The sequence below is a fragment of the Amblyomma mixtum genome, chromosome 3 (assembly GCF_055824585.1).
Source record: "Amblyomma mixtum isolate Tamu chromosome 3, ASM5582458v1, whole genome shotgun sequence".
Classification (NCBI taxonomy): Eukaryota; Metazoa; Arthropoda; class Arachnida; order Ixodida; family Ixodidae; genus Amblyomma; species Amblyomma mixtum.
The window spans coordinates 298,152,944-298,178,308 of record NC_143014.1 but is presented as its reverse complement, the minus strand read 5'-3'; the positions used below and the strand labels follow the sequence as shown (position 1 = coordinate 298,178,308).

The 25,365-nt window shown below is 45.3% G+C and overlaps 1 protein-coding gene across 2 annotated transcripts in view; it reads right to left on the bottom strand.

Annotated features, from left to right (window-relative positions):
• Positions 1–25,365, bottom strand: part of LOC149355336 (uncharacterized) — a 290,308-nt gene that overhangs the window by 36,600 nt on the left and 228,343 nt on the right. Inside the window, exon 13 of one of the 2 annotated variants that reach the window (XR_016291491.1) lies at positions 2,876–3,253. The exons of the other annotated variant lie outside the window; for it this stretch is intronic. The gene's annotated coding sequence lies outside the window, so the exon portion shown is untranslated. Of the gene's footprint in view, positions 1–2,875; positions 3,254–25,365 lie in introns of those variants that run through there. 2 annotated transcript variants of the gene reach the window in all.

Below are 25,365 nucleotides of genomic sequence, written 5' to 3'. Positions count from 1 at the left end.
AGTGTGTGTGTGTGGTGACGGCTGATCGGGGCCCTTGGCTCGCGCGAAGCTCGAACCCGCGGTGGGTGGTGGCCTGTGTCCACTTAGAAACCCACAACTGGCGCCCAACGTGCTAAGTCATTGGCGCTTACGCCTTTGATGGCACATTAGCCGAGCAGGTCGCCTTGCCGATCACGCTTGCGCACCATGTCTACCACCCCCAGCGGGGCACTCGGCAGCTACATGTCGGCTCCCTACGGAGTTGTAGCGTCGTTTGATCCGCTGGCTGCTGTTCCTTCGAATAGCTAGACACCGTGGTTGGCCGCGGCCCCCATTGGGGTTTACTGCGGCACAACCCAAAATGTTGACCACGTGGCTCCCATTGGAGCTGTATCGGAAGCACCCTGCGGTGCATCCGCTGGTCACATGCCTCAGCTGTGCACGCTTTCCGCCCAGTGCGAAAGCAGTTCGTGTCACACTGCCGCAACCGGCAGTTTCGAACAGCAGCAGCCGTGCCCCGCGAGCAGTCAATTCTGCTCTGGGAACGGCGAGGCGCTGGCCCGGTTCCCTGTGGAAACCACGCCGCTCATCGAACTAGGAGCCTTGTCTACCTCGTTCGTGCAGCCCGCCCAAGCCTCCACTGAGGCAGGGGTGCAGTGCGCTCAGTTGGCTGATGCGGCTCCGCGAGCCTGCGGGTCGGCTGGCGCGCTGGGCTCTCCTGATACAGCATTACGACTTTTCCGTGCAGTGTCGAAAGGGGAGCACAAACGTGGTAGCTGACGCGCTATCCCGTGCCCCATTCGCCAGCGGCGCCTGGACGCCTGTAGGCGGAGGGGGCGAAACAGCGGACGAGCCGCCGGGCGGCAAGGAGGGGGAACCCGCAAACGGGTTAACCCATTCCGCTAACCAGGCGAGCAGCGCTTCGCAAAGCGGACGAGAGGCAAAGCTCTTCGTGAGCGCCTCGGAGGTGCCGACGCGAACGGAAATTTTGGCTGCAAACCTGAGTGGGGACGAGACCATGCTCCCCTCTGGGATGACTGGAATCGTTTTCAGCCGTAAGAGCTACTGAAAGCCTAGCAAAATGACCCCTTTTGTCGCGAGGTGAGCGACGGTCTCAGGGAGACGGAGCGCCGTGACGCTACTTGTATTGTAGCGGGCGCAGGGGGGCAGAAGCCAGCGTGTGTCGCGGCGAACCCCGGGGAGTCATATTTGCTGGACCATGACGGGCTCGTGCTGAAGTACATAGCCACCGATGACGAGTCCATCGACCCGTTCTAGGTGGTTATCCCCAAAAGTCTAAGAGGCGCACTTTTGCGATTCTCTCATGACGAACCACTGGCCGGTCATCTGAGTGACTCCAAAGTTTTTGCAAAACTGAGTCAATCGGTGACGTGGCCCGGCATGAAGCGTGACATTTTCCGCTATTGCCGTTCCTGCCATGTCTGTCAAGCGGTGAGGTCACGGGGCGGCAAGCCGCCTGGAATGATGAAACCGATTGACAGTGTGCGTCCGTGGCAGATGGCCACCTGCGATTTGATGGGGCCTTTCCCCAGGAGCAAGCAGGGGTTCATAGACCTGAAGGCCTACGCGTCACGGTCTGACGAGCTTGCGCCGGTACCAATTGGTATCAAAGGCAAGCGCAAAGGCACAACTGGTGCTGCGGAACGCAAGCGTACGGAGCACCGGTACAATCTGAGGCGACGGTCACCGGTGTGATTTATGCCGGACGGCGGACTTTTCTGCAACCGAAGGCACGCAGCCTCAGCTAGCTGGCGAGCTTTCTCGTCAGGCCCTACCCAGGTGAAGCACGGTGTGTTATTTTTTGTTGTTTTGGCAGCATGCTCAGTTCCAGCCTTGTGTGTTTATCTATTTATTTATTTGTTTTGTTTTAGTCAGTTTCTAGCCACTTTCGTTTCCCCGCTTGCTCGGCTGTTTTTGTTCTAACGTACCGAGATGTACATAGGTAACATGCGTCTGCGTTGGCGTTCAGTTTTTTTTCTACCAGACTTGTATATACATAGCTTGCTCTTATCTTCAAGAAGAAAACGATGGGTGTCGTTTGTACAGCGCGCCTTTTCTCATTTCCGGCCCGACTGTGGGTGGTTGGCTCGTTAAGGAGCCGTGTGTCGCGGTGGAGTTTTGTGCGGCCCGTATGGACGGGAAGTTGGCGGGGCGTTTGGAGCGATGGGGGGGCGGAAAGTGCACCCTTTGACCCTCGCCGCGGCGCCTCTGGACGCTTCTGATGGGGGGGGGGGTCGTTGTCGCCGACCAGCGTCCGCGTACGTGCCGGTGTATGCGTGGTTGTGGCTGTGACTGTGTGCGCGCGTAACCATGAACCAAGGTGACGCCTGTGAATTGTGCCGTTGTGTCCTTCTGCGTGAGCGCGAGGATGAGAAGGACCCCTCGCTGTGGACAAGGTTACACATCTGGACGCCGCCGAACGTCCTCGCCCGTTTCAGCCGGCGTGAAGGGGGTGCACTAACTCTCTTGTGCCGAACGTGATGTCGTGTCCAAGGGCGCGAGGTCAGTGCTCTGCCGCGGCCCCGTCGTCATCAACGCACCCTACATCAACGGAAAGAAGACCGCCATCAGTCGTCGCCCCTCCCAACCCGTTCAACTTGAAGTCTGCGAGCGGTGAGTCGCCGACAGGCCCACTGGGCCGCGCCACCGAACTTTGAGGCTGGCATCCACCTGTAACATAGCTGTACAGTTGTATTCACATCTTGTGTACCGTGTATATTATAATCTGCAAGCTGTTTTGATTTACTGAAGCGTATGCAAGTGTTGTTTGCCTTGTTTTTCCTTTGTTTTTTTTTTACATTGTTCTGGCTGGAACTGAATGTAGCTAGTTTTTTTTGTGGATTCATTTCTTTATTTTGGAACTGAAGTGTAGTTTTTTTTTGTGTATTGATTTCTTTATTTTTGGCCGCGTGCTTTGCCGATGGGTAGGAGGGCATTTAAGGAGAGGGGGATGTGGGAATCTGGCTTTCCGCCGTCGCCTTTGCGCGGCTGTGCCGGCCGCCCGCGTTGTTTCTCCTCTTTCCCTTGCTCCCGCCTCAGGCGGTGGAGAGGCGGCTGGGTGACTAATCACTGTCATTTAGCCACAGCTCCGCCCCGGCTCCCCAAGGGCCTTTGCCATTGGCGCCTTTTGGCGGGAATTCGGGACCCCGCTTTGGGCGGCCGCGCGCCGCGCGACCGTCCGAGCGGGGCCGAGAGAGAGAGATCCCTCCGAGACAGCGTAAGGTGCGTACGTTACTGTTTGTCCGTGCCGGCCCTTGGCCGCTCGGACCAGTGCTTACTCGAGCTCGCCCGCACGTGTCCTCTGACCTGCAGCGGCTCGAGCCTGTCCAGCGGGGTCCAGCGACCTCCGACAGGCGTACCTTGTGTTGATTGCCCACTCTCTCTCGCAACCGACCCAACGGTCGACACGAGAGAGAGATCACAGCACTGCCGCGGGGACATTCTCCTGCAGCGGCGTGCTAGCGGTGCGCATTACTCGAGTCGCTTCGTGCGCGCAGCGGAGCCTTGCTCCTCGCGCGCCCCTGGGACGGGGTGACGATTGAGTGTGTGTGTACTGCTGAAGGACGACGTGAATAAACGTCTCCTTTGTGAACTTGGAGGCCTATTTCTTTGCGGCGAATCGCTCTCCTCCCAGCGGAGGTTGAGTGCGCCGCATCGGTGTCCCAGTGGTGTGTGGTGACGGCTGATCGGGGCCCTTGGCTCGCGCGAAGCTCGAACCCGCGGTGGGTGGTGGCCTGTGTCCATTTAGAAACCCACAAGCTTTTCCCCTTCAAAGAACCCCCCTCCAGCCAATGGCGTCGGCCGATTCACATGACCCTGCTAGGGTGACAATGCAGGGAGCGGTGCCACAATGGGGTCCAGCCTGGACTATGGATGCCCGGGACTATCCCCTTTCATCTGCCACTCCCTGCATTGTCAGGATAGTAGGACATTGGCTGGCAGGGGGTTCTTTGACAGGGAAAAGCCGCTGCCTTCTTAAGTTGTATCCGACTATACACGCGTTTATGATTACTGGGAAAACCTGTTCAGCATTGTTCTTGTGTATCACTTTGCAACCGCTCACTCCCCTCTCACTGCCTCTGCATGAGCCCCGAGGAAACTTGAGATAAATAAATAAATATGAACCAAATAGTTTAATCTGGTTCCATCTCATTAATTAAAATTAATGAATGAGGGTTGCCACTTTTGTGTTACTGATTTATTGCCACTTGAGAATTTCCAAGTGCTCAATTGTTTTGTGTTTGGCGCACTATACACTCAAGTTTCGATGACAGCCTCTACCACTGTTCTCGCCAGAAGCAGAAAAATTTAATGAGTACACATTTGAATTGTGTTAAACATGTTCAAAACAAGTGGTAATAAGTTTATTTTAGCATGTAGCAGAGCCGCCAAATGTATCTCCTTTATATGCCCCTTTATATATGACAGCACTGTCTGAACATTTTTGGTAGTGTAATTCTTCTGATGCACAAAGCGCACACCGCCATGTTTTCGACAATTATGGTTCTGCAGGTGTAACATCATATTGTTCTTTTCTTTGGCAGATGTTAGTTAAAGTCTGGAGCCAAGATCACAAAATTAAGAAACTTGTGGCCGTTGAGAGCTTTGAAGATATGAAGGAGAAGGCCACAAAGGAAGGCATATGCTCTGGCGTCCCAAGCAGCCATCTCAAGACAAGTTAAAGTTTGCCTACTTTTGCTCAAGCATACAGCTTAAATCATAGCAGATAAAAGACGAGAAAAAAGCGTATGAAGTGTGGTGTTTCTTATTCGCACATCCAAAATGTGGCCAAACAAGAACAGAAATTTGCATTGCAAGCAACACAGTGAGAAATGTAGATGCATTTTGTGGATATCTTGTTTGATTACATTAGGGAAGTTCCGTTTTGCATGGGACTACTGAGAGTGCACTGGCACTTATCACTGGGCCTGCCACTTTCATGTGTCTTTTTGGTTATCTGAACTGATATATTTTCTTCCCTCAGCAAGAGTGGGCACAGCGGACCGCACATAGGCATGTTGCCTTACGCTTCGTTGTTCTGCTTTGCACAGGTTTTTCTGCTCACCGCTACAGTCGACACGTGCCTTCAAGAATATTTGACAACAGATGCGGGAGATTTGATTTCCTGGCGGAATGATTACCTTCTTCAAGCACCGCCCCCGTTCCATGTGACCTGCCCGGACCTTCGTTTAAAAGACCGACAGCCAGGCTTCAACTTCAGTGGGCACAGCGGACCGCACATAGGCATGTTGCCTTACGCTTCGTTGTTCTGCTTTGCACAGGTTTTTCTGCTCGGTCCGTCCAAACTGCTTCTTCATCAGGATACCGCTACAGTCGACACGTGCCTTCAAGAATATTTGACAACAGATGCGGGAGATTTGATTTCCTGGCGGAATGATTACCTTCTTCAAGCACCGCCCCCGTTCCATGTAACCTGCCCGGACCTTCGTTTAAAAGACCGACAGCCAGGCTTCAACTTCAGTCGGCACAGCGGACCGCACATAGGCATGTTGCCTTACGCTTCGTTGTTCTGCTTTGCACAGGTTGGTTGTTATTCTACTACAATTAGAAGTGATTGCCGCGGTCTTTTGGTCCTGCCGTGCCCACAACGCTGTGTTATCATTGCCCAAGACGTGTTTTGTGTTTGCGCGCTGCTTTTATGTGGTGACATTGAATGTAACCCTGGGCCTGATAATTCAAATGAGGACAGTACAGAACTATTAAAGCAGTTGCTTACAGCTTATTCCAAGTTAACAGCAGAGATTGTAGCCCTCAGAACACAAGGAGATTTGGAAAAAACAATATCTGACTTAAACTCTCGCTTTGCGGACTTTGAAAAACAATTACAGAACGTATTGATAATATGGAACGCACAATTCACGCCTTGCAGTCGAAACTGGTCTATATGGAAGATTACAGTAGACGTTCCAATTTAGTCGTTTTTGGTGTAAGCGAGGAACCAGATGAGACAGAATCTGATCTAAAACAGAAGGTTCTGACTGAAATTTTCTCACTTCTTGATGTCCATTGTACTTCTGTCGGTAGAATTCATCGTTTAGGAAAGAACACTGTCAACAGGCCTGTGATCATATTTTTTCAGGATTACAATGAAAAGCAAAAAGTCCTTAAAAACGCTCACAAGCTCAAAGGAAAAAAAGTATCTATTCAGAATGACTACTCAAAGGAAACCCTCAGGAAACGAAAACTATTATGGGATAGTACTAAAACTGAGAGAGACAAGAAAATGAAGGTGACCTTAATCAATGATAAGGTGCTCGTTGCTGGCCAGATGTTTTCGTGGGATGATACCACTAGCACAAGGGTGAAACTGCCATCGCGGAACACACGAAAAAGTGAATGACGTAGTACGCGGATCAAGAAGGAATTAAGACTTATAAACATTAATGTGCGGAGTATAATCAACAAAAGCGAACAGCTTGAGGCACTTCTTCTTGGGTACAATCCACATATCGTCATCATTACGGAGACATGGCTTCGCGATGAAATAGATAACAAAGACGTTTTCCCTCCAACTTATCAAATCTATCGGCGTGACAGATTATCAAGAGGTGGTGGAGTGGCGGTTTTGGTTAAAAACAATATTCATGCGACTTTAACTCGGCAAATTGATGACCATGAAAGCATTTCCCTAAAGCTATCTTTTAGGGGCCGTTCCATTTTTCTATTTGCTGTTTACCGAGCTCCAGATTCCCCTCCTCAGTTTCTACGCGATTTGTCGGAACACATGTCGTCATTCAAACATAAAAACGTAGTTCTTGTCGGTGATTTTAACTTACCTAACACTAATTGGGAGTTGGCCTCATCTAATTCACGACATTGCGCAAATGCTGAACACTTATTTGATATTATGCTGTGTCACAATTTGAAACAGGTAGTCGGACAACCTACACGTATTCAAGGCTCATCTGCTTCCATTCTTGACTTGATTTTTGTGAACCGCTCTTTTGAAATGTTTTCTGTTTCGATCCATCAAGGACTATCTGATCATGAGTTGGTGTATTTCACTTGCGATTTCGTCGCTGATAAATGTGCCGTACCGTCCAAAACCGTGCTTGTAAAAGATTTCTCACGTGCCAGGGATGAGAGTGTATTAGATTGTTTAGATCTGTGTCTCAGCACCTTTGTCAGAACTGACACATCTGATCTCTGGACCAAGTTTAAAGACATATGCACATATTGTATCAACCAATTTATTCCATCAAGAGCTAAAAAAGTGGCAAATCTAATCCCTGGATTACGCGAGAAATCTTGCATCTCAAAAGAAAACTAAAACGCTTAAGAAGAGCCCGTGTCCCTCACAACATCATTCAAATGAAGCAGGCTTCTTTGACCAAAGCTGTTGCGGCTGCTAAGCGACATTACTTTCAAAACATTTTGCCGAATTTTATTTGTAACGCTCCTCAGAAATTTTGGAATTTTTTAAGCAAAGAAAAAAAATCCCTGCCTGTGATGATGCATGAGGGCACGTTGCTCACCAAAAAAGATATTGCTGACAGGTTCAATTCATATTTTCACAGTGTGTTTTCCCAACCTGCAAATAATTTCACAACTCGTGATTCTTTTTCCCAGCCTGTGCACGATCTCGTATCTCAACCTGGTATTTTTGCAATGCTTTTGAATCTTAAAACAAAAGCAACTCCTGGGCCTGACGAAATACCTAATTCATTTTTACATCGTTATGCTGAGATGGTTTCGCACTTTCTTGCTATCATCTTTCGTGCTTCTCTTTGATGCCGCATTGTTTAATAATTACCGTCCCATATCGTTGACCTCTTCATGCTGCAAACTTCTTGAACATATCGTAGCCAATTACATTAAAACATTTCTCGATGACAACAACAAATTATCATCGGCTTTCCAGCATGGTTTTCGCAAAGGCTTTTCTACGGTCACCCAACTTACATCCGTAATTCACAATTTCGCTCAAGTTCTGGACAATTCCGGCCAAATAGATGTAATTTCTAGATTTTAAGAAAGCTTTTGATTTAGTTCCGCACAATAAACTTATCCATAAACTTGAAACTATAGGTCTTCCTTCTTTTATTGTTAATTGGGTTGCGGCTTATTTATCTAACCGATTTCAATATGTTAGTATCGATGGTCATTGTTCTAACAAACTTCCAGTCACTTCTGGTGTCCCGCAGGGCAGTGTCCTTGGGCCATTACTGTTTCTAATCTATATTAATGACATTACAGACATCATCTCTCATCCTGTTCAAATTAGGTTGTTTGCCGACGATTGTGTTTTGTTTAATGAAGTTAAAGACCAAATTTTACTTAATCATAACCTACAGAATGTTAGTGAATGGTGCGTTAAATGGGGATGGAACTAAACGCTGACAAGACAGTATTTATGCGGATCACTAATAAAAGAAACAGTCATTCCTTTTCATATAATCTTCCCACTCGGCACCTTTCACAAGTCAAAGAATGCAAGTACCTAGGAGTAACACTAACGAATAATCTTAGTTGGAATAAACATATTGAAACCGTATGCTCTTCTTCGTTTCGCAATCTCTGTTTTCTTAGGCACAAGTTAAAACAAGCTCCCCCTAACGTTAAGCAATTGGCATATTACACCATGATTAGACCAAAACTTGAGTATGCATGCACTGTTTGGGATCCTCACACAAAGACTAACATTAATTCCCTTGAAAGAATTCAGCGCAAAGCAGTTCGGTTTATATTTTCTAAATATCGCACCACTGACTCACCATCTGCTCTGTTGCTTAAAGATAATATACAGTCCCTTGAAACTCGGCGTAGAATACTAAGGTTAAGATTTCTCTTTCTATTGAAAACTAACAAACTGTCAATGGCCCCCGATTTGTATCTCCAACCGATAACGTCCAGGTCAACCAGAAACAGGCACACTGAATCGTTAAAACCTTACTTTGCCAGAACTAACATATTCAAATTCTCTTTTTTTCCCCGCACCATTAACGAGTGGAATCAGTTGCCACCATCATCAACAGTTGACATTGATGCCATTGAACAGGCCGTTCATTGATTTTTTTTATTTTTGCCTTGTACTTTTTGTTTTGTGCTTTTTGTATTGTGTTTATTGTGCCCCTCCTGCCAGGGCCCTTCACTGGGCCTGCAGTATGTCCTAAATAAATAAATAAGTGTGTATAGAAGGTTCTGAGTTTGAACATAATTTCAGTCCCGTTCAAGTTAAAATTACTGAGAGTAAGCATTGTCTCAGTTCACATGTGGGTGGTTTTAATGACCTTCCTTGAAATTTGGTTGCATTAGGTGTTATGTACCAGAACTAAAAGATCTAGACTTGCTGACATGTGAAGGTAGCCATATTAAATTTTGATGCACATCATTTTTTCTACTTCTGTAGATCAGCTTGAAGCAAGTTTTTAAACTAGAATGTGGGCTAATCTGCATTGAGCATGTTTGAATTAATAGTCTAGCTTGCTTCCCTGTTGAGTCTCAGAACAATAACGTTTCCTCTCTCTCTCTTCAGTCTTGGGATGTGCCTTCTAATAATGTGTTAGTGAGTTCCAATATGCCCCTGGAGCAAGTTCATGGGGCATTCCTTTAGCCTGTTGCCTACAGAACTCCTGATCTGCTTGGCATGCAACCTCTTTCTGGGACATGGGATTGGTGACGTATAGTAATTCCCTCTCTATATTTTGTGCTATATAAAATACGGCACCCACACTTATGAAGTTATGCAATTGATGGGCTTTAGGAACATTGGTTTCACACTGGGAAAGTGGTTTTAGAAAATACTGGAGCCCATAGCAACAACTGATGGTGTGTTTCAGGCAGGGGTTAAAATGCAGGGTATTACAAAAAAAAAGTAACAACGACATGAAAGATTTGCAGGCTTTATTATTATATAAGTGTAGGCTCTACATTAACAATGCATCAGTGTGACATATTTTATTGTAAGGCTGTTCTGTAATTTTCCCCTATGTAGCTTAGTTTCAGTCTTGTTTCATATCTTGTTGGTCACTTTAGAGGCTTGTCTGTTTGGCACATGACTTGTTTTAATGGTAGTTTCAGGAGTTGTCAAATAGTATCGTAATTTTTTCATCTACTCTTGCTATACTTTAACTTTAGACGCTGTCATTAACATGATGAAAAAGATGCGAAAATTTCAATTTTTCAAAAATGGAATATTCTGGTTCAATATACTTTAAGTACCTACCTACCAGGTCTCAAGGTCTAATTTGACCTTTGCTAAGATGGGTGGACGGGCTTGTAGGTAATTCATCATGACAAAACAGCACAGACAAGACAAGACCAGCGCTGCCTTTCAGCAACGTTTATTGGAAAGCAAATCAAAATATATACATTGTGCCCTAAAAAAACAATGCACAAAGGATACCTAGTCACATTCACAACTGGATGTGTTGAAATCAAAACGAAAATTGATTATGAAGCATTTAACAGCACGAACTCTTTCTTAGTGAGCAATAGAGAAGGTGTGCTACCACAATGATTGTAGTTTCTGTGGCCTCTATTATCTCGCGCACCAACTTTTCCCTGTCTGTCTAGCACAATGCAGCGCATGAATCCTGGCAAGCAGCGTTCAGGATTTGGCAGATGATAGCAATCGCGACAGCGAATTATTAAATTGCCCCTCAGGCCGCCGCGGTGGCTCAGCGGTTATGGTGCTCGGCTGCTGACCCGAAAGACGCGGGTTCGATCCCGGCCGCGGCGGCTGGAATTTCTTTGGAGGAGAAATTCTAGAGGCCCGTGTACTGTGCGATGTCAGTGCACGTTAAAGAACCCCAGGTGGTCGAAATTTCCGGAGCCCTCCACTACGGCGTCTCTCATAGCCTTAGTCGCTTTGGGACGTTAAACCCCATAAACCAAACCAAACCAAATTGCCCCTCACAACTTTGTTCACATGCTATTTTAACCTCTCACCTGCATACCTGCCAGTTTGACCAATGTAAACATATCCACCTTTCAAGGGGATTGAGTACACTATACCTTCTGTGCAATCCCCGAAGCGATTCTGATGGTTGATTGTAGAACCTTCGTTGCCTTGCTGATCTCGGCTGACATGCTTACTACACTGGTGCTGAAGCTTCTGAGGTGCGGAGAAAACAACCGTTTTCTTCGGCTCACTCGAGGCTAGTGAAGAGAGATTGCTAAACTTTGATGAAATCCTGTGTACATGCCATGGCACGCAGTTTTGCCCAGCAAATATTAGCTGTTTGTCTACTGCTGGATACTCAGAACCTTTGTATAGCTCCGCATGGCAGGTATTTGGCTACAGCTGCATTCCAGTCGGAACCAAGAACTGTTGAGCGAAATTGAACCGTAAAAAAATTACCTAGTTAGGCTTCAGTTGTTTTTCCATGATATGAGTACTGATTGAGATATACTGAACTTAATTGTATTTTTGAAAAGAGAAGGAAGTAATACATATCCACATCTAATTTCATTACGTTATTGTATTAAACATTTTCAATTTTAAGACCTACATCTTTCCTGGACCCTCGAGGCGATTGTTTATAGCTTGCTAGACTAAAATGGTCCTTGCTTTAAAAATTCACATTCTAGAATGTCTTCTCTGCCCTAGGTATTTCTTGAAGACGGCACAGAGGTTGATGAGGAATGCTTTAAGTTCATGCAAGAGAACTTTGGTGGCAGTTTGGGCTGCACATTCGTACTTGGCTCCAGTTTTTCCACTGCAGATGCTTCCAGTGCAGGTACGATGCTTTCAGTACATTAAATGCGTTGTTGATTGTTTAGGCTATTGGTATGCGTGATACATGCTCACCAAAATGCATGGAACACTCCGTCGCTATTCATAAGGAGACGCACCACCTATCTTGTGGCCAATATAAATTTCAAACCCTGATACTCAGAGCATGCCGTAGATGAGGCTGGCAACAACATTTCGTGTGCATTGAAATGTGTTATGACACAGTGCTTTACATTCATCAGGCTGATATGGCTTGTCATCCCGAAGCTGCACATGGGTTAAAGAAGATGCCATAGTGCAGGGCTCCTAGTTAATTTTAACCATTTGGGATTTTTTAACATGCAAGCACTGGCATCACACAGCAGACAGGCCTTCTGCATCAGTAGAGTGATGCAAAGTTATAGGTCTGACCTGACTAATGTGCATATGTGCATTCTAATTATAACCTAATGTAGACAAATGACAGGCATGTCAATTCTGAAGGAATTTAGATTTGCTTCAGTTATTTAAAACTTGAATCAAGCATTTATTTGCCTGAGCATAAAGTTCGGTCTAGGCTAACGATGGGGTCAAGTGATCAGCTGCATCTGTTAATGTTTGTGTTGTGTTGGGTTTAATGGCGCATAAGCAGCTAAGGCTATCATGTGCCAAGCTCAAGGTAGAGGATATTTCTTTTATGCAGATTTGTGCTGTTAAGTGAAAGAATGGTGTACAGTATAAAGTTTCTTGTACCGAGTAATAAGAGAGAGAAGAAATTTTAGAACTATCTACAAGTAAAAGCTTCTAAGGAGGCCGGGTAACCTCATCAGCGGTCCTTGGCTGGGCAAGGAAATTGAGGTTCCCCGCCAATCAAATAAAGACCTCAGACTTCTTCTCGAGGATGAGAACAAGGCTGAAGTGTATTATATAAAAAGCGAAACAGTGGATTAACATTTACAGTTTCTCAAGAAGACCTGCTTCTTTTTAAAAGCTAAAAACACAAGACGGGTTAACAATGGTATTTTCACCTAAGAGCAACGCAGGGTGTAAAAGAATGCATTCTTTATAAAACTTAATAAAGTGTTTCTTCCTTAGTTTTCCGAGGTATGAACATGAGAGTAAAATATGATTTATTGTGAGCTCGCCTCCACATCTATCACAGAGTGGTTTGTCTTGTTTCGTTAGTAAGAAATTATTTGTAATGTGTGTGTGACCAATGCTGAGACGACATAAAATTATTTCCATAAAGCGTTCCTGCTCCCTGCAGGTCTTCCATTCACCCAAGACGGGCTTTACCAAGTGCAGCTTGTTGTTAACCTCGTTGTCCCATGAAGCTTGCCATTTCCCTCTAAGTTTATTTTGAACCAGCCTCATGCAGTCCCTATGCGGTATATCTACTTGTTTTATCTTACGATTGCGGGCAAGTGCGGCACATGCATCAGCTCTCTCATTTCCGCTGATTCCCACGTGACTAGGAACCCAGCAGAACTTTATTGTACGTTCTCGTGTGTGAGCTTTTATCGCATTGTGTATTAGTTAGTTAGTTAGTTAGTTAGTTAGTTATATTGATTTTAATGGCGCAAAAGCAACTGAGGCTATGATGCGCCAAACACAAGGTTGGAGTTTTTGTTAAACATGAAGCTTTTTAAAAATACTTAGAGTTTGTTTAAAACGTTGGCTTCCTTGAGAAACCTAAAAATACATGAAATGTCAACCAGTGCTCGATCACCTAAGAGTAGCATGGGGTGTAATGGGATGCTTTCCCTGTAAAATGTTGTGAAATATTTCTTTCTTAGTTCTTCTAGTTTGAGACATGAAATTAAAATGTGGTTCACTGTGAATTCGGAACCACACATTTCACAGAGAGGTTTGTTTTGTTTGGTTAGTAGAAAGCTGTGCGTGAGGTGGGTGTGTCCAATGCGGAGCCGACATAAAATAACTTCGGTAAAACGTTCTTGATGCCTACATGATTGCCATTCCCCTAGAATTGGCTTCACAGAATGTAGTTAGTTGTTTACGTGCTCTTGCCATGCAGCCTGCCACTTATTTTTGAGTTTACTCTATATAAACTTTAAACAATCCCTGTGCGGTATGTTCACTTGCTTTATTTGGCCATTCCGGGCTTGTGCAGCGCATACATCTGCTTTCTCATTACCTACAATTCCAACATGGCTAGGAACCCAGCAGAATTTAATGTTATGATTTTGTTTTGTGATTTTAACTATGTTATGTATGATGTTTCCTATTATGGGTTCAGCAGCATTTCTGGAGTGCAGTGCTTTAAGCATACTCAGGGAATCGGTGTAAATGATGCTATTTTTGATATTCTCTCTTACTATTTTATGTACAGCTACAAAGATGGCATAACACTCAGCAGTAAAAATCGATGCGCAGTCTGGTAGTCGCATTATCTGTTTATTTTTTCCTTGGATTACTGCACTTCCAACGTGACTTTCTGTTTTTCAGCCATCCGTATAAAATTCAGTGTAGGTGTCATATTTTTCTTGTAGTGCAAAGAATTCCTGTAATATGTACTCATTTGGCGTTTGCTTTTTATCTAAATGTGTCATTGTGAAGTCACATACTGAAGGCAGGCTGTACCATGGTGGCAAATATTCATTCCTTTGTGCAATATTCGGTAAGCAGTCTAGTACTGTTAGCTCTTCACATTTGTCTTCATAGCGCAATAGTAATGGTCTGATAGAATGTGGTTTGTTGATGAAGAATCTTTTACATGGGCACTTGGTGACAACTGGATGGCAGAGATGTTTCGGAAGAGAACGGATTTTTAAGACGTATGTGTATGTTAGTGCGATTCTTCGGTCCTCAAGAGCGGGCTCATTAGTTTCAACGCATAGGCTGGCTACTGGTGATGTTCTGTATGCTCCAGATGATAGGTGCAGACCAAGATTATGTGAATGGGCTCTAATCTTTTTAAGTAGGATGCTCTTGCCGAACCATATACTATGCACCCGTAGTTCAGCTTGGAGCACACCAGAGAGCGATATATTTGTAAAAGGCTTGCTCTATCGGACCCCCACCGCTTCCGCGAGAGAACTTTTAAGATATTGAGGGCTTGAGAAGCTTTCTTTTTAAGGTTGTTTGTTAATGTGTGGTAGAAATGTGAGTTTCTTGTCGAAAGTTAGGCCTAAAAATTTATGTTCGTGTTTAATTGGTAGCGCAGTGTGATTCAGGCATAGATTGGGATCGACCTGTAGGCCTGGTCGCAATGAAAAAAGAACAGCTACTGTTTTTTGAGGAGAAAATTTAAATCCATTTCTGTCTGCCCAAGAACCTAGTTTATTTAGTGTGATTTGTATTTGTCTCTCACAGGTTGATATACTGGAGGACGTGCATGCTATTTGTAGGTCATCTACATAAACTGAATACATTATGGACTTGGGTATTATTTTAGCTAAAGAGTTCATTTTTACTATGAAGAGTGTCGTGCTTAGAATGCACCCCTGGGGTACGCCGTTCTCTTGAGTGAAAGTCATGGAGAGAGTTGCTCCTAGGCGGACTCGGAATGTGCAGTTAGCCAGGAAGTCGTTCAAAGCAGTTCAACATCCTGCCGCGGATACCTAGCTCTGCTAGGTCACGGAGGATGCCGAACTTCCACGTAGTATCATAGGCCTTCTCCAAGTCGAAGAAGACCCCAATACAGTGCTGCTTGTGGATGAACGCCTCCCGGATGGTGTTTTCTAGACGGACAAGGTGATCTGTGGTCGAGCATGCTTTTTTAAACCCACATTGGTGTGTATCTAATAGTTGCCGAGATTCAAGTACGAAGGTCAATCTAATGTTTATTACACTTTCGAAAGATTTAGCAATGTAGCTGGTGAGGGCGAGTCTGTAACTGCTAGGACTTGTTGGTGGTTCTCCGGGTTTGAGAAAAGGTATTATGACTGCTTTTTTACACTTGTCAGGTATATTTCCAGTCATCCAGATTTTATTAAAGAATTTTAACAGTGCCTCTACAGCAGCCTCGGAGAGATGTGCAAGCATAGCGTAATGCACGTTGTCTGGTCCTGGTGCCGTGTTTTTGCCAGAAGATAGTACCTTATTTAATTCTTGTAGTGTGAGAGGCTGGTTATAATCCTCATGAACACCTGGTCCAGATGGAAATTATTTTTCAGCTATTGCTTTGTGTTTCTGAAATGAGTTTGTGTAGTTGGATGAGCTTGAGATCTCAGCAAAATGCTCGCCCAGTATGTTGGCCTGTTCTTCTAAAGATGTTTGTGTCCCGGGTGCTGTCAAGAGAGGAAGTGTGAAAGGGGTATGATCACCAGTAAATTTACGAACTTTTTCCCACATTTTCTTTGATGTTATTGAACTATTTATTGAGGAGACATATTTCTGCCAAGAGGTTTTCTCTGCATTTCTTCGCACATGCCGCGCTCTGGCTTTTGCCTTCTTAAAGGTAAGTAGGTTCTCTGCAGTGGGATATCGACGCAGAGCGCTCCAGGCTTTGTTTTGTTGTTTTTTTTGCTAATGTGCATTCTTTTCTCCACCACACTTTGTGTTTCTTTTGTGCAAGTCCTGTTGTTTGTGGTATAGCGAGTCTTGCGGCCGATATTATGCATTCAGTAAACTTCTCATTAATTTCATCTGTGCTAAGGTCGTCACAAAATTCTTTTTCCAGAGTGGCACTTTTTGTAAAAAGTGACCAGTAGGCGAGCTGAATTTTCCAGCGCCGTGGCCTTGTGGGGATGATTGGAGTGGACGATGAGAGCCTGATGATGGTAGGCAAGTGATCGCTGCCCATGGCGTCATTTAAAACATCCCATTCAAAATCGTTAAAAAGTAATGGTGATGCGAAAGCTAAATCGAGCTCATTTTTGCTGAGCTTGGACAGCAATATGTGGCTTTTCCCGTATTTATAAGACAGACATTATTCGAAAGTATAAAATCTTCGATTGTTTGGCCTCTAGAGTCACAGCGTTCACTTCCCCAAAACGGAGAGTGAGCGTTAAAATCGCCAACTACCAGAAATGGCTCCGGCAGTTCAGGCAGATCAGGCCTTCTAGATCTTGGCATGTTAATGTGATGTGTGGGGGAAGATATACAGAACATATTGTTATGGTTTTGTAGCTGATGACACTAACCGCAACCGCCTCAAGTTTTGTTTTCAGTTTGATTTCTTGAGCCGGGACGCCGCTTTGGATGATGATTGCGACGCCTCCCGAGAGTCTATTTGCATGTTCGCGATCACGCCTAAAAGTTGTATAATGTTTTAAGATATTTGAATGTTGTGGACCAAGATTGGTCTCCTGGAGACATAGGGCCAGAGGCATCACTGACCCTAGAATATGAGTTATATCACTGTAGTTCCTCAACATTCCTCTACAGTTCCATTGTATTATGAAAGCCATCTTAGTTTTGTGTTTGTACTGATTGAAAAACTAGATCAAGTTGTTTATGGCCCCATGACTCGGAGCCTGTCTTTTTTTGACCGATTCAGGGAGCTCCGCCGTCCGTCCGACGTGGACGGCGAGGGGCTGCCCGGGGTCGTGTCCATCGCCTCTGTAGAGGCACTGGACGACCGTGCAGGAGGCACATTGATTTTTGAGTTAGACCTCGACCTGTGGGAAGAGGTCTTTGGGCCCGCCGACCCGGGGGTCTGCGTCCCCTCCTTTGGGGTAGGCGGAGTAGCGTGAGCTACTCCACCAGACGGCGCGGATGGCCCGCCCCAGGCTCACTACGTGTGGCCTGGACAGGTGCCGAAGCCTGGTGTGGTGCGCCGCGCCCACGCACCACATCGGCGAAGTTTGTTTTTGCAGTGAAGGAGAATTTGTTTGTTTGAGAGTATTGCCTTCGTGCTTCTTTGAAAGAAATGTTTTGCGTAGTCTTGAGAGTAATTATTTCCTTTTCTTTTTTCCAGGACGGACAAGCCCTGGAGTAGGCAGCATGGTCTCCCTCGCAGTTTGCACACCGTGGGTTAGCAACACATTCTTCGGATTGGTGGTCCTTCGAAGAGCATTTTGCGCAAGTTTTGCGGCCGCGACAACTCTGTGAGCCGGGGCCAAACCTCTGGCAGTTGAAACATCTGCGTGGGTTGGGAATATACGGTCTTACATTTATTTTCAGGTAGCCCACTTCAATGGATTCGGGTAATGTGCTCAAGTTAAATGTCAAGATCAGGTGTTTGGTGTCCACTTCTTTGCCATCCTTCCGGATCTTGATCCGGTGGACATCTATCACTTCTTGGTCAGTAAGTCCTTCGAGCATTTCCTTTTCAGAAAGGTGGACAAAATCTATTTCAGAGATGACGCCTCGTACAGTATTCAGAGACCGATGTGGGGTCACAGAGACTGGGATGACTGGCCATTTTTGACACCTTGTAGCTAAGGCCTAAGGCATCCGTCAAGCGTTTTGAAACCTGGAATGGGGATATTATCCTTGCTTGCGTTTCTTCTACTTTGCTATGGATGACATGAAATTTTGGAAATGATGCTTTTCTTTTTTGAAAAAAGTCGTCTGCTTCGGTCCGCCCTCTCTTGAGAGAGCGATCAGGTTTTGAAAGGGAGGGAGCCATAAAAAATTGAGGTTTTTCGGTCATGGTGCCAGCCACCCACCATGGAGCCCAACAGGGGGACGCGACAGGAACTTGAAAGCAAGTCCTGCCCACGCCAGCTGTACATCTTAACTAATGACTCAACTCAGGGTAGTTGGTCACACACGGTTAACCCTCGCCGCCAGGAAAAAGAGGAAAAAACCAAGAAGGGAGGAGGATACAGGAAAGTTGTAAGAAAGGAGATAGGACAGTGAAAGATGGAGAGAAGAACAGGAAAAGGCGACTGCCGATTTCCCCCGGTCGGGTCAGGCCGGAGGTGCCATCTACAGGAAGCTGGGGCCAAAGTGGTGCGTTGCCTCCGCCAAGGGGCCTTAAAGGTCCAAACACTCGGCATCGGCTTAACCACCAGGATCCCCTTTTCCCCGGACAAGCGATGCCACGCACGGCTAAGCGCGGATGCTCGGGTCCGTGGTGACGCATTGTTCACCATCATCCCCCTGCGGGGATGTCCCTGCGGATGTTCGGGTTAACCCCGTGGTGTCACCACTCAGCAACGTCTGCTGCAGACGCCTCTCTGCGGGGAGCATTGTGTATTATGTTTCCTATTATGTGTTCGACTGCATTCTTGGGGTTTATTGCTGTAATTACGCTGAGGGAGTCAGTGTAGATAACACTGTTCTTTATGTTTTGCTTCATTATGTGATCTACAGCTACAGCAATGGCGAAGCATTCTGCTGTGAAAATTGAAGCGCACTGGGGCAGCCTGACTACTTTCTCCCATTTACCTTGTACTATCGAACTCCCTACATATAGTGCTGTTTTAGAGCCGTCCGTGTAGAAGTCGGCATAATTCTTGTATTTTTCTCGTACTGCACAAAACTCTTGCTGGATGTATTCCTGTGGGGTTTGTCTTTTGTGAATGTGTGTTAGTGCAAAATTGCATACATCAGGAAACGTGTACCAAGGTGGCAACGGATCAGGTCTCCGTGCAACATCGGGAAGTGCGTCTAGTATGTTTATTTTTTCACATTTTTCTCGAAGCGGAGCAGGAGTGGTCTATTGGTAAAGAGTATTCTGGATGGGCATTTAGTAACTATGGGGCAACACAGATGCTTGGGCAACGACCTTACTTTAAGTACATAAGCACAGGTAAGCATTGTTCTCCTATCCTATCAGAACCCCATCCTATCATCCTATCAGAACCCCAGCGTTTTCGTGACAGCACTTTAAGTATATTCAGGGATTGGGTTGCTTTCTTTTTTAGGGTGTTATGTGCGGAAGGAACGTGAGCTTTTTGTCGAAAGTTAGGCCTAAAAATTTGTGTTCTTGTTTTACTGGAAGTACGGCTCCATTTAAGCAGAGGGTGGGATCAATCTGCAGTCCTCTTTGGAGTGAGAAAAGAACGGCAACTGTTTTTTGCGGGGGAAACCTAAAGCCATTTCTGTCAGCCCAGATTGCTAATTTGTTTATGGTAAGCTATATTTGTCTCTCACAAGTTGATAAGCCAGATGATGTGCACGAAATCTGGAGGTCATTGACGTAGACTGAGTACATAATGGACTGTGGAATTATTTTGGATAAAGAATTCATTTTACTATGAACAATGTAGTACTTAAAATGCATCCCTGAGGCACACCATTCTCCTGGATGAAATTCTTCGAGAGGGTAGAACCGAGACGAACTTAGAACGAACGGTTCGACACAAAGTCGCTTAAACATTTTAGCATTCTCCCGCGGATGCCAAGCTCTGCCAAGTCTCGAAGAATCCCAAACCTCCATGTTGTGTCATATGCCTTCTCCATATCGAAGAAGACAGCAAGGCAGTGTTGTCTGTGTATAAACGCCTCTCGGACCGTGTTTTCAAGGCGGACGAGATGGTCAACTGTGGAGCATGCTTTTCTAAAACCACACTGGTGGACATCAAGAAGCTCACGAGATTCTAAAATAAACATTAGCCTAATATTGAGAACACTTTCAAAAGATTTGGCTAGACAGCTTGTAAGAGTTATAGGCCTGTAACTGCCAGGGGAGGTTGGTGGTTTTCCTGATTTTAGGAATGGAACAATAATTGCTTTCTTCCAAGCTGCTGGTATTTTTCCTTCCACCCATATTTTGTTAAAAAGTTGTAGCAGAACTTCTACAGAGGGTCCAGATAGATGAGACAGCATTGCATAATGAATTTCATCGGGACCTGGTGCAGTTTGTTTACCTATAGACAGTACTCTCTGAATTTCCTGAAGTGTAATCAAATTATTGTAGGGTTCCTTTGTGCTGCCTGCCGTAGGGAGCCTTTGTTTTTCGATTTGTGTTTTTGTATGCTAAGAATAACTGTGTGTAGTGTGACAAACTAGAAACTGTTAAGAAATGTTGATCCATAATGTCTGCTTGTTCTTTAATGCTCGTCTGTACAGAGGGGTCTGTTAGAAGAGGAACTGTGAATGGGGAGTAGGTGCCATTTATTTTTCTAACCTGTTCCCACATTTTTTTTATGTTACTGTGCTGTTTATGGAGGACACGTAACTATGCCAAGAAGTTTTTTGCAGCATTACGACGTATATATCGGGCTTTAGCTTTTGCCTTTTTGAAACTTATGAGATTCTCGTGACTTGGATACCTTCGAAAAACGCCCCAGGCTTTATTTTGATGTTTTTTCGCTATCATAAATTCTTGTGTCCACCAAGCCTTGTGGTTCTGGCGCACCATTCCTGTGGACTGGGGAATAGCTAGGCGTGCAGCATCGATGATACGTTTCGTGAGAATTTCATTTAGTTCGTCTATGCTAAGTGTCTCTGTGCAAATGCTTTGTAAACTGGCTTTTTCGCTGAATAATGCCCAGTCAGCTAAATGGAGCTTCCATCGTCGTGGTTTAGTTGGGAGGATGGCAGGTGAGGATGATAGGCTAATAAAAACTGGTAGGTGATCACTCCCATACGGGTTGTCTAAAACATCCCATTTAAAATCATTAAAAACAGATGGTGAACTAAAAGACAAGTCTAAACAGCTCATTCTTCCAGACGTTGGCGAACAGTACGTGGCCTTTTCTGTATTTAAAAGACATATTATTTGTAAGAATAAAATCTTCGATCATCTGACCCCTAGCGTCACAGCGTTCGCTGCCCCAAAACGGGGAGTGAGTGTTAAAATCCCTGACTACAAGATATGGTTCTGGCAGTTCATTGATGAGTTCCTGTAGGTCACGGACTGTTAATGTTATATGTGGAGGAAGATATACAGAAGATATACAGATATACAGCTTTGTTTTGAGTCTGATCTCTTGAGCAGGGACGCCGCGTTGAACGACAATCGCGACGCCCCCTGAGAGTCTATTTGCCTGCTCGCGATCTCGTCTAAATGTTTTATAATGTTTCAGGATATTCATGTGTTGTAGACCAAGATTTGTTTCCTGTAGACATAAAGCTACAGGCAACATTGACGCTTAATCATTCAAAAACTAAATTGATGTCTTTTACTAACCGAATGTCTCGAATTCAAACAGCATACTCCTTAAATAATAGCTCACTCGAGCTAGTCACCACGTATAAGTACTTAGGACTTCACCTTCATTCAGACTTAGCATAGAACCACCATATTAACCTTATGCTTGCATCTGCTAATCGGTCATTAGGTCTCTTAAAACATAACCTAAAGCATGCTCCTAAAATTGAATATGCCTCGGCTATTTGGGACCCTTACCAATCTTACCTAATAAATAACATTGAATCATTGCAGAACCGCGCCGTTCGATTTATTTACTCCGATTATTCACGTAACACCAGCGTCACAGCCTTAAAGAAACGCGCAGGTCTCCAGGATTTATGTCTCCGCCGTAAAATTGCACGACTGTCACTTTTTCATAAACTTTATCATCATCCATCACTTCATAACGACTTTTTTTCTTTGCCTACTTCGATTTTTGACCGCCGCGATCATCCCTTTAAAGTTAGACATTTCACGTGCAGGACATTTATCTATGCGCATTCATTCTTACCACGCACAATATCTGACTGGAACACTCTGCCTTCACAACCACCACTGATCCTGATAAATATTTTAAACTTATATCTTCAATAACTACTGCTTAACTCTTCGCATACATTGTTATTTTATTTGTTCATGGCTTCCTTTTTTGCAGGGTTTGTTACTAAAAAGATTCATTGTATTAGTGTTCTGTTTATATAATTTTAATAATGCAGTAATCTTCGTTCTTTGCCGCGCTGCCATTCTTTTGATTCTTTTGCTTACTTATTTCATCCAGTGTGTCTTATTTGTGCTTTTGTTGTTTGTTTTATATTTGTGGGTTTTTTTTATTCTGTTCAATTGCCTGTCCCCCCCCCCTATGTAATACCCTCTCGAGGGCCTTTAGGGGTATTCTGTATAAATAAATAAATAAATAAAATATCTGTTATATCATTGTAATTCCTCAACAATCCTCTACAGTTCCACTGAACTAGAAAAGCCATGTTTATGTTTGGGGTAGGAACAATAAAGTGTTTACTTATTTTCTGGGCCCGTTATGAGGGCCCTATCCTTCTTTCGCTCAAGAAAGCTGTTCAGCCACTGTAAAGCAGGCGGGCTGGGGGTTAGATCCATCACCTCATCAGAGGTGCTGGAAGACCGCGGTGAAACCGCGGGCGTGTAGGTTTCAGGCCTCCCCCGACGGGGGGAAGTCCTGCGGGATGCTGGCCCATGGGCCGGCATTCCCTGCTTTGGGGTTGGCAGAGCAGCCTTCGCTGTCTGCCTGGGGCGTGGATGGCCCTGCCACAGGCGCCGTGGAAGTGGCTGCGGCAGGTGCCGGAGTGCTGCGTGGTGCTACGCCCCTGTGCACCACATCAGCAAAGTTTGGTTTCGCTGTGGAAGAGAAAGTGTTCGTGACTGCGAATCGCTTTCTTGCTTCTCGAAATGATATATTTTCCTTTGTTTTTATGGTGATTATTTCTTTCTCCTTCCAGGACGGACATGCCCTGGAGTACGCAGCATGGCAACTCTCCCTGGAGCCGCGGCAACTCTGTGAGCCGTGGCCAAACCTCTGACAGTTAAAGCATCTTCAGGGGTTAGGGATATAGTGTCTAACATTTACTTTGAAGTATCCAACGTCGATAGTTTCTGGCAATGTGCATGTGTTGAAAGTCAGGACCAGGTGTTTGGTATCTATTTCTTTGTTGTTTTTGCGGATTTTGATTCGGTACACATCAATGACGTTTTGATCGGAAAGGCCTTCCAGCATTTCTTTCTCTGTGAGATGTAGAAAATCATTTTCTGAGATGACGCCACGGACAGTGTTGAGGGATCGGTGTGCTGTGATGGAGACAGGTGTCTCCCCCATACGCACTATGTTTGCGAGTTTGGAAGGTTGAACATTATCTCGGAGTTCCAGCAATAGATCGCCGCTGGCCATTTTTGATACTTTGTAGCCGGGGCCTAAAGCCTCTGTTAAGCATTTCGATACGATGAAGGGGGATAGAATTCTGGCCTGTTTATCTTGCACTTCACGGTGGATGACATGGAATTTGGCAAATGTTGGTTTCTTTTTGGAAAAAAATTCTCTGCTTCGTTCCGCCCTCTCTTGAGAGAGCGATCAGGTTTCGAAAGGGGGGGAGCCATAAAAATTTAAGGTTTTTCGGTCATGGTGCCAGCCACCCACCATGGAGCCCAACAAGGGGACGCGACAGGAACTTGAAAGAAAGTCCTGCCCACGCCAGCTGTACACCTTAACTAATATGACTCAACTCAGGGTAGTTAGTCACACACGGTTAACCCTCGCCGCCAGGAAAAAGAGGAAAAACCGAAGAAGAGAGGTATACAGGAAAGTTGTAAGAAAGGAAATAGGAAAGTGAAAGATAGAGGGGAGGATAGGAAAAGGCGACTGCCGATTTCCCCCGGTCGGGTCAGGCCGGAGGTGCCGTCTACAGGAAGCCGGGGCCAAAGTGGTGTGTTGCCTCCGCCGAGGGGCCTTAAGGCGTTGGCTCAACAAGGCGTTGGCTCAACAAGGCGTTGGCTCAACATTGGCTCAACGCTCGGCATTGGCTCAACCACCAGGATCCCGTTTTCCCCGGACACGGCGATGCCACGCACGGCTAAGCGCGGATGCTCGGGTCCGTGGTGACGCATTGTTCACCATCATCCCCCTGCGGGGATGTCCCTGCGGATGCTCGGATTAACCCCGTGGTGTCGCCACTCACCAACGTCTGCATGCTGCAGACGCCCCCCTGCGGGGAGCTGCATCTGTTAAGTGTGACTATAGTGGCTTGACTATATGCCTACAAAGTGTTCTGCTTTAATAATTCTCTTCTCGTGACTGATAAATCTTGAAGCACACAAGCTGCATGCTAAAGATGCATTGCATTGCTCTATGCATTATTGTAGCCACTGCACGTAGTTATATTGGGTGATAAGATCCATGAGTTTTGATTAACCGTCCTGCTACTGTATTGTGGCACCACGGCTCCCATGTGATGGTTGTACAGTCATGGACAAAAGTTTGCAGGTTGCAGATTGGCCTAAAAACAGTTTTCTGCATTAGCTCGCTAGAAAGTCGGATATTCATTCCAGCGAATGGGGCACGCATGTGTCATCATGCATCTGTACTTTTCATTGGCATGCTTTGCCTGACCATGCAGGAATACATTTTTTTCCACGAATCTGCAACCCACACTCTTTTGTCTATTACTGTACGTGTGAACAAACAGTGCAAGCAAAACCACTAAAATTATAGCATAGCACTAAAGTCAGGATACTTTTCTCTGGACCTAGACGTCTCTCGTTAGAAAAGATTTAAAGGTGAAAAAAAAGGAAAGACACTATAGTTTGATATATTGTCATCGAAAACTTGACTGTATCCTTTTCCATTTCGAAGAAATGGAAGTGCTGCAGAAATGACTGGAAGGCAGGCCGAATGTAACTAGAAATGCTAGTGTAGTCATGATCTGAAAAAGAGCTGGAGCAACTTCTGTCAACCAAACTGGTACTAGCACAACATTATTTTGGTGTGGCTGTTGTTATTAGTGTTTTTCAAATGACTGCACCTGCTTGACATAAGACACAGGAAAGCAAAAGCAGCTACAAAAGGTAGAGAAGCCACATCCTTCACATGTTATTAATTTCTGTTGCCACTATGTTGGACGCAGCAAATCACATGTCCTTGCTGCAGCAGCTGTTCATTACAAATATTTAAAGG